The sequence below is a fragment of the Echinops telfairi genome, unplaced genomic scaffold, assembly GCF_000313985.2.
Source record: "Echinops telfairi isolate 266 unplaced genomic scaffold, ASM31398v2 ScPeMD7_443;HRSCAF=831, whole genome shotgun sequence".
NCBI lineage: Eukaryota > Metazoa > Chordata > Mammalia > Afrosoricida > Tenrecidae > Echinops > Echinops telfairi.
The window spans coordinates 83018667-83026335 of record NW_022104341.1 but is presented as its reverse complement, the minus strand read 5'-3'; the positions used below and the strand labels follow the sequence as shown (position 1 = coordinate 83026335).

The 7669-nt window shown below is 38.9% G+C and overlaps 1 long non-coding RNA gene across 2 annotated transcripts in view; it reads left to right on the top strand.

Moving 5' to 3' along the window:
* Positions 1–7669, top strand: part of LOC123521904 — a 71648-nt gene that overhangs the window by 56127 nt on the left and 7852 nt on the right. The window contains exon 3 of one of the 2 annotated variants that reach the window (XR_006680256.1): positions 2536–2638. The exons of the other annotated variant lie outside the window; for it this stretch is intronic. This is a non-coding gene — a long non-coding RNA (uncharacterized LOC123521904). Of the gene's footprint in view, positions 1–2535; positions 2639–7669 lie in introns of those variants that run through there. 2 annotated transcript variants of the gene reach the window in all.

Below are 7669 nucleotides of genomic sequence, written 5' to 3'. Positions count from 1 at the left end.
TCCATAAGTCTGATACTACTCCATACATCAAATTCTAGTCTATTAATCCCTCTTCAGACCTATGAAGCCACTTGCAATGATGTAGAATGCAGGAAGATAACAGGCCAGTGGGTGCAAAATCTTGTAGATTCAATGGCGGTGAACACATCTCCAGGATCTAACTGCCATCAGCATGGCTTGAAGTGGCTTGTCAACAGGAAGGTGGAACAGAGAGAGAGAGGAAGGCTCCCAGGATCCTCCCCATGAGGAGGTCACACCCATAGATCCTATCAAGCTGTGACCTGATTGACAGTCTAGACTCCACCCCTTTACTCTATTTATCAAGCTCACACAAGATTATATAACTATCACACTACCCAAACTGTCTAGCCAGCAGCTCTTGAAAGCCGACCTATTAGACAGGAGTCATTACCTGCTTTTGCCTCACTTGCTGAACAATAAGGGCAGCTAACACCAGCCCAACCAGTCCTCAACTGCTTTACATGAACAGCAAAGTAATATGCACACACTCTAGTTCTCTCTCATACCCACCAAGAGATAGATGATGAGTGTCTAACTCATCAAGCCAAGCTAAGCAAACAAGTACTGTACTGTCCTGATTACTTGAATACATCAAAACAACAATAACAACAAGACCTTGTTGTTGTTTGCCTATTTTCTTATGCTTGTTCATTTTTCTTTCTTGTTTTCTTTTATATGTTGTTGATTGTCTTTGCTCTCATCCCACCAGATGGAAGATATCAACCATGTCCACTCTGCCCAGCAATACCCATACCTTTTCAGTCTTACTTATTGAGTGAAGACTTAAACCAATCCTGTACCACCTGATCAATAGTAGAAAGTACCCAACACAGTCAAATATGCCCTCAATTACACTATATGAACAGGGAACAAAACTGAGCGCACACACACAAAAGGAGCACACATTCCCATTCTCTATCATGCACACCAGAATACAGGTGATGAGTGTCTAAGAATACACCAACACAGGTCATCAAGTAAATATACATACAGAACCACCATAACGTCTCAAAGACAACAGACAATTTCAGTTCACATGAAGAAATAAGATGGAGTGGGTAAAGCAAGTAATCAAAATACAAAGCCAAAACTATCTCTTTTTTAAATCATTTTATTAGGGGCTCATACAACTCTTATCACATAAATTGTGTAAAGCACATTTGTACATTCATTTCCCTCATCATTCTCAAAACATTTGCTCTCCACTTAAGCCCCCGGCATCAGGTCCTCATTTTTCCCCTCTCTCCCCCTCCCCCCTCCCTCATGAACCCTTGATAATTTATAAATTATTATTTTGTCATATCTTGCCCTGTCTGACGTCTCCCTTCACCCACTTTTCTGCTGTCCGTCCCCCAGGGAGGAGGTCACATGTAGATCCTTGCAATCAGTTCCCTCTTTCCAACCCACCCTCGCGCTACCCTCCCAGTATCGCCACTCACACCACTGGTCCTGAAGGAGTCATCTGTCCTTGATTCCCTGGGTTTTCAGTTCCTATCTGTAGCAGTGTACATCCTCTGGTCTAGCCAGACTTGCAACGTAGAATTCGGATCACGATAGTGTGTGTGTGTGGGGGGGGGGGCAACATTTAAGAACTAGAGGAAAGTTGTATTTTTCATCGTTGCTACATTGCACCCTGACTGGCTCGTCTCCTCCCCGAGACCCCTTTGCAAGGGGATCTCCAGTGGCCTACAAATGAGCTTTGGGTCTCCACTCCGCACTCCCATCATTCACTATGGTAAGATTTTTTGTTCTGATGATGCCTGATCACACAGGATGGTGTGCTTCCTCCATGCTTTGTTGCTTCTGAGCTAGATAGCCACTTGTTTACCTTCAAGACTTTAAGACCCCAGACACTATATTTTTTGATAGCTGGGCACCATCAGCTTTCTTCACCACATTTGCTTATGCACCCATTTGTCTTCAGCGATCATATCATGGAGGTGAGTACACAATGATATGATTTTTTGTTCTTTGATGCCTGATAACTGATTCCTTTGGCACCTCGTGATCACACAGGCTGGTGGGCTTCTTCCATGTGGGCTTTGTTGCTTCAAAAATATCTTTCTAAGGAAGAAGTTAGATTTGAACTACCTTATAAGGAATTTTTTTAAAATGACATTTGAGTACTTTCAACAGATTGAGAGAAAGATTAAGAAAACTGTCAATTAAATCAAGGAAAGCACAGAAAAACATTAGAAGCATTCAGAAAAATGATACAAGAACAAACTGACAAAAATAGCAAGTAGAAACCAAGAAGATTAATACTAAAATTTTGAGAATAAAAAATGCATTGAAAGATCAGAGGAGTAGAACTGAATCACTAGAAGGCCAAATTAGTGATCTTGAAGACAAATTTCCCAGCACTAGTTTGTTAGGGAACAATCAGAAAAAAAGAAAACTTAAATATTAAGAGGAATAATTTATGTATGATCAGAACTCTAGAACAGACCAAAGAGAGAGAGAAAAAAATGAACTATTGATATGTTTTTGTTTTTTTCTATTGATATGTTATAGAAAAGAATCCCTTGATGCGAAAGACAAGAAGGAATCAATTCAAGAATCTGATAGTCCAATGGTGGGGGAAAGTGATGAGTCAAAAATGAGTACAAGAAAGAAGAAAATGGACTCACTCTCTCACTGCCTCACCCTTACTCACTCACTGTCTCACTCATGACTGACTCACTCACTGCCTCACTCTCACTCTCTCACTGTCTCACTCACTCACTGCCTCACTCTCACTCTCTCACTGTCTCACTCTCTCACTGCCTCACCCTCACTCACTGACTCACTCTCACTCTCTCACTGTCTCACTCACTCACTGACTTACTCTCACTCACTGTCTCACTCACTCTTACTCTCAATCACTCACTGTAAAAAAAATAAAGAAGAAAATGATCTAAATTATTGAAGTTATATCTTAATGAAGCTCTGTTTTAAAAAAGAATACAATGAACTCAAACAGGATAGATTCTGAAAGAAATCACCAAGACATATCATAATCAAACTTTTCAAAATCAAAGACAAGGAAAAAATCGTGAAAGCAGTTCGGGAAAAATGAAAGGTTAGTTGCAAAGGAGAGCCAATAAAACTAAGCGTGTAGTTCCCAGCAGAAATCATGCAGGCAAGACAGCAATGGGATCATATATGTACAAATCTGAAAGAAAAAGAAAAACAAAAGCCAACCAAGAATTATATACCCAGAAAATTTATTCCTCAAATATATATTAAAAATCAGGGCATTTCAGATAAACTCAAATACAAAGAATTTGTGAAAACCAGACAACCTTACAAAAAATACTAACAGAGGACCAAAAACATCAGAAGATGAACATGCATGCCATTACCCAGCAATCAACCCAGATATAGAAGTATCCAAAGGAAAATAGAGCGACGGGCCTGAAAATAGGAAACCAGAGATCAATTTGTAATTGAAAAAACTTCAAAGTATAAAAGAGAGACCAGTACAGTTACAGAACTTCCAGATGAATTCTAGATGTTTTCAAGCCAGAACAGACTGTTTTAAACTTGGAAAGAAAATAATAATTATAATGTAACCTCAAAGAAAACTATTAACCTCATAAAAATAAAAGAGGGAAGCATAAAGATTTGCTAGACACTAAAACAGAAACAATGAAAAAACGTGACAAGAAAACCTATAAACAAAATGAGCTCAGTATAGAAAATTGTGTGGAAGAGACCAGCAGCACTACCAAAAGGACATTAATAAATTCCTAATTAACAATAATTACATGGAATGTAGATGGATTAAATGAATGGATAAACTACAGCACGTACACAATGGAATATACAACATTAGAAAATAATAATCAATCTGAGAAACACCTCATACATCGATCAGCCTGGGCGACATTATGTTGAGTAAAATTAATCAAAATCAAATATGATACGAGATCACTATTGTAAAATGTCACACAAAAAAAGGTTTTCACATTAAAATAAACATTCTTGGATGATTATCATGATGCACTGGCTAGAGGGTTTAACATGAGTGTAGGGAAAGGCAATATAAAAAGAGAGAGACATTGGGAAAAAATTGTGGAGGCAGGGAAAGATTTGCAAGAATTAAAGACAAACGAGATACATACCATTATTTACACAATCCTGCAATAGTGGTGGTCAGTAAGTAGGTGCATGGATAGACATGTAGGCTGAATGAGTGTGGAAGGGAGAGTGGGAGTATGCCCAAAATATACATAACTTGACAGAGGATATTTGTACATGTGCAAATATATTCATGAATGTGGTACGAAAATGTTATAAAAAACCCCTCAGACATAAAAGCACGCTCCTTACAGGAATGAGTTGTTAGGCCTACAGGCTCAGACTCAGTCTTGGGAAACACCCAGCTCAATGGGCAATAGCGTAATCCACAAAGACAATGGTCTGCATCCTACTTTTTTGATTAGTAACTGAGATCTTAAAAGCTCATGGGCAGCCATCGAATGCGCAACTATTGGCCTCTTCTTGTTCAGAGGAAAGAAGAGTGATGAAAATCAAAGAGAGGTGGAAACAATGAGTCCAGCGGACTAATAGACCCTGACCCTGAGCAGAAGAACTGGAACATATGTCACCTGAGTTCGAGATTATCTCAAGAATAGATTTAGCACATTGAACTATGATGACCAAAAACCAGAAGAGTTGAGGGATAATATCAATAATACATGAAGAAAGTAAAAGGTCATTAAAAAAGAAAGCAGGAAAGAGAAAAGACCAAAGTAGAAGTCAAAAGAGACTCTGAAACTTACTTTTAAATGTAGAGTAGCTAATGTGAATGACAGGGAAATCAAGAACATAATGTAAACCTTTAGAATGAAAAGTGCAAAGACCTGGAGGTATTATTCATAGAGGTATGAAAATGTTGCACAATAGCTGACTATAAAAGTGTGCAAAATTGGACAGAAATGTTCATTAAGAGATCAACAATTAAATCTCTTTTTGTGTTTAGAGAAGACAGTTGTCAACTGTGTCTGAATTAATAGCAGGGAAATCTGAGATGAAACAGCAGAGTGAAAGTTAACACCTTTTAAGCTCCCTCTGCATTTTGGAAATTTGGAATAGAGGCCGGCAGGATCATTAAGTTCTCTCTCTGTGGTAGCAGGATGGATGTGCTAGTCTGAAACCATTCATAATAGATGGATGTCTAGTCTGGTCTTCAAATCTACTCGTAAGATCATCACTCCACAGCCTCCCTTGGCAGTTCTTAAGTGTTCTTGGAATTTTAATGTTTATTAAATCTAAACCTTCTCAACTAATTTCCAAAGCCCAGACAATGCCAGGCAGAATCTGTTTTAAGTGATTAGTCACCTGTCTCTCCTGTGCCAGGTTCTCATTTTATATGCCAGGCGCTTTCCCATATCAGACTACTTCCTTCCTCCCTTCATGGCCAGACTTTCTTCTACTTTGTGTGATGTCACCTCCACCCACTCCTCCCCTGGGTGCTCGACTCCCAGTCTCTAGACTCAGTTCTTACAGCACTCCTGATTCCAGCTGCTGAATTTTGCCTTTCCAGTTACCTGTCTTAGTAATATTTCAGACATGGGGTTAGGACCATCTTATTGTAATTAACTGTAACCTGCCTAAGGAAATTTTATGCTTGCTATATAATCTTGTATTTATGAGAAATCATCTCGTTTGGAAAGTTTTCATTCAGAGATGTTCATATTAACTCTTTAGTCATTTTTACACCATTTTAAACTCTGTATTTCTTTTGTATTTAAATAGATGAGTTAACACTTCTTAACAAAGAGGGTCAACATTTCCTTAGAATGGTCTGGCCAATGTTTCACTGGAGAGTTGTAAAAAGGGTAATTCAATTTTAAATGTTCCTGCTCTGATCATTCATCCAACAAATACTCACTGAATGCCGACTGTGCTCTAAGCACTGGAGCTTTAAGATGAATAGGACACAGACTCTGTCCTCCTAGAACTCCCTCCTCCCAGTGGGTCCCAGGCGTTTGGGCTAGTCATTAGGGTAAAGTGCAATGAGTGCTCTACGTGCCGTAGAGCACAACTGGGAGTCCTGCTCAGTCACAGACGTTTCTTGAGGGATTTCTGTCTGACTAGCAGGGCTGTGCTGAGCAGAGCACTACAAAGATGAGTTACATATGGCTCCTGCCCTCAAAGTAGCTCAAAATCTCGGGGACTGAATAGAGTAAGATACCTCAAATCTTACAAAAATGAAATATCTGGCTGGGTCTTGAAGGATGATACCATAATGGCAGACAGAGGAAGGGGCACTTCCAGGCAATGTAACGGACTGAACAAAGATATGGAGACATAAAGTCCCAAGATGTGCCCCCCAAAACACAGACTAGTTGGTAATCATGGAGGGTGAAAGATAAGCCTGAAGGTGGAAATAGAAGCCTTAAATTAATCTACTTTTGCAAACATGGAAAAAGGCACTAAAGACAAAAGGGAGCCCTGGTGGTGTAGTGGTTACACTTTGGGCTGTGGCCCTCATGGTCAGCATTTCAAAAACCACCAGCAGCTCCGTGGGAGAAAGACTGGACTTTCTACTTCTATAAAAAGTTACAGTCTCAGAAACCCACAGATAGTCGCTATGAGTCAGCATTGACCCAATGGCAGTGAGCTGAGAGATCATTTAGGTTATTAGGGAAGGACAGCTTTCTGGTTTGAGTCAATGGATAAATTTAGTTCCATTTACTAATACTATACATCAAAGAGGATTGACGATGTTTTTCTTTTTTGTTTCTTTGGGGTTTTTAATGTTTTTGTGTTTGTCTTGTTTTGTTTTTTTTGTGTTGTTGATCTTGTTGGTTCTGGTTTTATTTATTGTTTTGGTCATAATATGACTGCCAAAGTAAACCAGAGTTTTTCATAACCTGGGGACAAGGAGATGGATTCCGGGCTTCCATGTAATTCTAGCCCTAATCCAAGAACAGCTAGTTCTGATAACAGGGCCCTGCTCAATACTTACCTTCACAAAGAGATCAAAGATAAGGGTGCTACAGCAAAGTGTGGTGAAGAAGGAAGATGGTGCCCAACTATCAATTGGAATTGTCTCTGGGATCTTAAAGGCTTGTCTTCAAACAAGCAGCCATCGAGGTGAGGTGTCAACTAAGTCCATATGGAAGAAACACATCCACCTGTGGTGTGATCCAAATATGATAATAACAAAATCCAAATATGGCAAAGGGAAAAGTATCAGAGTTGAAACTGTGGAATTTATAGAAAGCTATATAGATGGTGGGAACCCAAAATCCATCTGCAAAATGTCTGGTGGGATTGGGCCTCCAGCAGAGAGGAACTCAAACAGCTTTACTATCAGACAGAGATTACTGTAAACTTGAATATGTTGACTTGAACCATGATATAATATGATACTTGATTAGTTGATCTCTAGCTTGACCCAACCTGAATTTGTTCTATGTTCAAGTATTACCCAATTGTTCCAAGAAAGAAATTTCTTCTCTGGCTTTTTAAATATTATTGGTGCTTGTTATATTACTCTTTATTTTTTACTTTTACCTTTATATTATTATTATTGTTGTTGTTGTTTTATTTCTGTTTTGTTTTTTTGTTTCTGTTAGGTCTCCCAATTTAGGAAGCACAGAAGGAGTGAATGCATAGAGACAATAACTAATGTAATGGTTTATCAGGAAGAAGG